The sequence below is a fragment of the Homarus americanus genome, unplaced genomic scaffold (assembly GCF_018991925.1).
Source record: "Homarus americanus isolate GMGI-L3 unplaced genomic scaffold, GMGI_Hamer_2.0 scaffold32929, whole genome shotgun sequence".
Taxonomy (NCBI): domain Eukaryota; kingdom Metazoa; phylum Arthropoda; class Malacostraca; order Decapoda; family Nephropidae; genus Homarus; species Homarus americanus.
Genome location: NW_024737097.1, coordinates 43198 through 48209, shown reverse-complemented (window position 1 = coordinate 48209; position 5012 = coordinate 43198).

Sequence of the window (5012 nt, the reverse complement as noted above, 5' to 3'; positions counted from 1 at the left end):
GCCCATGTGTTTACTATTTACACAGTCATGAAGAAAGAAGTTAAACATAGGTATAATGTGGACTTGTGCATTAATGACACAACTGAAACCATGGAAAGTGGATACTGCAGCTGATTTCTCCATAATGAGTAGAGATATGTATGAGAAGCTATTTGCGCATGTGCCTTTAGAAGACTCAATTGTCAGGTTGAGAAACTATACTGGAGATTTTGAACACAGAAGGTAAATTAGAGTGTGAGGTAAAAGCAAAATCAGAATTTAAAGTTGCCATTAATTGTAGCTAGGAATATTGCACAGAAAGAGCCACCCCCAGATATGAGAGCAGTACTCCAAGTTAGGACGAATGAATCCCTTATATACTTGGAGCAACTGCTCAGGAGTGAAGTAGCTACGGCATCTTTACAGCAATCCCAACTTTCGGGAGGCAGCTTTAGCTATACTGTATTAAGGATGTGTGATTTCCAGGACATATTGGAGGAAATGGTGAGGCCTAACATATTTATTTCAGAATTTGGGAGGATGATAGCGTCCTCAAATGTAATTGGTGGGAGATCGTCTAATTTACAAAGTGTAATTGGTAAATATTGAGTTTTGTTACTATTGAACTTAACCAAGTTTGTATCTCCCCATTCAGAGATGCTGCACAGATCCGCGTTGATAGAAGTAATGATATCAGCTCTAGAAACAGATCTAGTTTGAGAGTTAGGAGGAAGGGGAAAATGTGAGGAAGAGTGAAGAGTAGAATCATCGGCGTAAGAATGGATAGAATTAGTTGTAGTGTGAAGTAAATCATTGATAAAAAGAAGGAAGAGAGTTAGTGAAAGAACAGAACTCCGTGGGACGTCACTATTGGTAGAGAAAGAGCGAGAAATCGATCCCTCGACAACAACTGCCATGGATCGATTCTCAAGGAAGCTAGAGATGAGAGAACAAAGTGGGGGAGAGAAACCAAAAGAGGGAAGTTTAGATAGCAAAGACTTGTGCCATAACCTGTCAAATGCTTTGGAGATGTCGAGGGCCACGACAAAAGTTTCCCCATAATCCCTAAGAGAGGATGACCAAAGATGGGTGCAATAGGAGAGCAGATCACCAGTAGATCTCGCCTGGCGAAAGCCATACTGGTGATCCGACAAAAGAGAAAGGCGTTCAAGGTGACGGAGAAAATGGGAGTTCAAGATAGTTTCGAAAATCTTAGAGAGGGGTGAAGTTAGGGCAGTGGGGCGATAGTTAGAGGGATTAGAATGGTCACCCTTCTTCGGGATGGGCTGAACCAAGGCATGCTTCCAAGAAGAAGGAAAAGTTTTGGTTTTGAGGCAAAGGCGAAAGAGGCGAGCAAGCACAGGGGCCAGGGCTTCAGCACACTCCCTCAGAACACGAGAGGGTATTCCAGCCGGTCCATGCGCCTTACTCACATCCAACCTGGATAACACACCGGCAACCCTGCGAGTGGAGATTATAGGAAAGTGCATAGGTTCAGTAGGAGGTGCAGGGGTAGGAGGGATAGAGTGGGAATCGTCTAAGGTGGAATTAGAGGAGAATAAGGTGCCAAAGAGGTTGGCTTTGTCAGGGGGAGAGTTGGCTATAGAGTTATTGGGACGGAAGAGGTGAGGAAAAGAAGGCGTGCAGAAGTTGTTACAGATGTTTTTAGTTAAGGACCAGAAGGATTTACTAGAGGAAGAATTAGTCAGGACAGCGGTCTTTCTTTTAATAAAACTCCGCTTGGCCCTATGAAGAATAGCCTTACAACGATTCCTAGAAGTAATGAAAGAGGTGTGGGTTATAGGAGAAGGAGATAGTTTCAAAGCTCGATATGCCCTATCTCTCACCCTGCAAGCAAGAGAGCAGGAGCTATCAAACCATGATTGTAATGTGAAAGTTTTGGTACAAGACGGGATAAATGCACTCATACCGCCCTGTATAACCCCAGCAATGCTGTCAGCACATACTGAGGCATCCCGAGTGGAAAAGCAACATTCATCCCAAGGAAAGTCGGTGAAGAATTCTCGCAAGGATTGCCAGCTTGCCCTCCGATAGTGCCATAGTTGACGTTTAGAGGGGGGTGGGGGAGGTGGTCGTGCCCAGTTTGATTTAATAGAAATAAGGTTGTGATCAGAAGACCCTAAGGGGGCAAAAAGTGAGTATGAATAGTGTGAGGGGTTAGAGGTAAAACAAAGATCAAGAATGTTAGCAAGTTGATTGTGTCGATCAGGAACGCGTATAGTGTGTTTGATTATTTGTTCCAAATCATTAAGTAAGGAAAAAGAGAGTGCCTCAGCTCCAGCTGGGTCATCCATTGCAGAGCCAAGCTACTCTCTGTGATGTACATTGAAATCCCCCAGGTAGAGGATCTCGGTGTTGGGGTGTGTGGATAGCAACGACTCATGGCAAGAAGTGAGATAGTCAAAGAGTTCGAAAGAGTTGGTTGAGTTGGGAGAACAGTATAGGAAACAAAGAAAAATAGTCACAGTAGATAGAGATATTTTGAGCCAGATGACATCATAAAGGGGAGATTCAAGTTCCGTCAGTCGGGCTATAGGTGAAAGTGTATTGCAGTTGGCGCATACACCTCCCTTAGAACGGAAGTAGGTATAAAGGTTGTAGTTAGAGACTTGAAAAGGTTTGGGTGAAGCTGCTTTGGTCCGTTGAAGTTCGGAGAGTAGTAAGAGGTCGGGGGAAGAGGTTGAGATGGTGCTCCACAGAAGAAAAATTGGATCTCAGTCCGCGAATGTTGGAAAAATGAAGTGTGAAAAAAGCCGATTCTCCAGCAACCGTGGTGGCGTCAGTAGAGGCCCCAGTAGCTTGATGATGATCAGGTCGGCCCTGGGGTCCACAACCTTCCCAACCAGTGGGACCCATCCGAGAAGGCCCCGCTTCAGTATTAATATCAACTGACATAGGAGAATGAAATAGAATGAATAAAACAGATCAAGAATGAGTACGGTTTTATTTGTGGTGTTGTCAATAGTAAGAGAGACAGTAGAGACCCTGCAATTGTGTGTAAATGAGGCAGAAAGATAGATGAGCAACCTGGGACTTGGTCACAATTTTCGTGATGCCATATAGCAGCAGGGTCTACCATTAGACAACACATTTTGCTTCCAATATCTTCCCAGGCAGTAGTACCTCCCTTTTTGGTAGCTAACTACTACCTAGGAGAGTACAACATTTAACCCTTCAATACATATGAGCAGTAAATAAGTGTTGCTTTCATATTCTTATGTAGAGTAATGACGATATGTTTTCACATGTGCGCACTTACATACGCGCAGTCTCACTTTTTTTCTTTACCATTAATGGTTAGCTACTTATATTGTTCCATTTATTACATTAAATAACATTACTTCAAACAAGCATATTAATTTTTTTTACATTAATTTTACTACAGCTACAATCAGGGTCTTCTTTTCTTCAGTTTTATATGTATAACCAATCAGTCACTGGTTTTGTAAGCATTAACGAAAACAATGCCGGCAGCCGTCTCGTCTCCTCGTGTTAATGAATTGTATTGTTCATTTTGCACACACAAACATTAATACAATAAAACAAATTCAGAAACATTAATTAAAATATATATGAACGGTAACTTAATGTTGCTTTCATATTCTTATATAGAGTAATGACGATATGTTTTCACGTGTGCACGCTTACATACGCGATCTCTCTTTTTTCTTTACCATTATCGTTAGCTACTTCTATTGTTCCATTTATTAACATTAAATAACATTACTTAAAACAACCATATTAATTTTACTACAGCTACAACCTGGGTCATATATTTTCTTCAGTTTTATATGTAGAACCAGTCAGTCACTGGTTTTCTAATCAACGAAAACAATGCTGTCTCATTTCCTTGTGTGTTTTAATATTCTACGTATTATTAATGAATTGTATTGCCCATTTTGTACACATAAACATTAATTCAATCAAAAAGACATTCAGTAATAAACAATAATGAATCTTTTGTACATTAGAGAAATGACGCTGTTTACATGATTATGCACGTTGTCTGAACGTTGGTGGGCCGTTCAAACACCTCGAAATTTGAGTTTCCTCCGTCAAAATTTTAAATTGTTTTGTTTTATGGTGTGTTCAAATAAAAAACGTCGAATTAAAAACTCGCGAAATTTGAGAAGCACCGGTCAGGTCCCGAGGTTGCCGGACTAGAGAGGTACAACCTGTATATATATATATATATATATATATATATATATATATATATATATATATATATATATATATATATATATATATATATATATATATATATATATATATATATATATATATATATATATATATATACATATATATATATATATATATATATATATATATATATATATATATATATATATATACAGTGGGCCCTTAACATACCCGGGGTTGGGTAACAGAGATACCCGTGAATGTTAAGAATCCTCGTATTTTTGCTGCCCCCCATAAAAAACACCCCTGGCCCCCCATGTCCTTATTTACCGTATATACCTGCGTGTAGTTTCGAGTTTTTAAGACCAGGGATCGACCTCTAAACAGGTAATAGTTTCGTTAGGTTGAAAAATATTTACCAATAACTACCAGTAAACAATGGTAACAACGCACCACCAGCTGTGAGTGTCAGTACAGTTGCCAGGGCAGATCTCTTGCGTCATCATAGCAAGCCCAAAGTAGCCAAATGCATGGTATGGTAGCACAGGACGATCTAAAACATAAAGTATTCATTTTTTAAATTTTATTTATAGATACATAAATTTTTGTTCATTTCATTTGAAACATCAATCTTTGTTAATTAAATTTGAAACAAAAGAAAACTACGATACTGTATTTCTAAATACCGGGTATTTTCATTAAAATATTACATCACATGTTTATTTTACCTTAACTGTGACTGAATGAATATATTCTCAGAAATATATATGGAAATGTCATATTTTTGTTGAAATGACGTACGTATTACAGTGGAAAGTGGGATAAAATCATGACGAAAACAATGACTTTCGCTTTCTTTCGTTGTT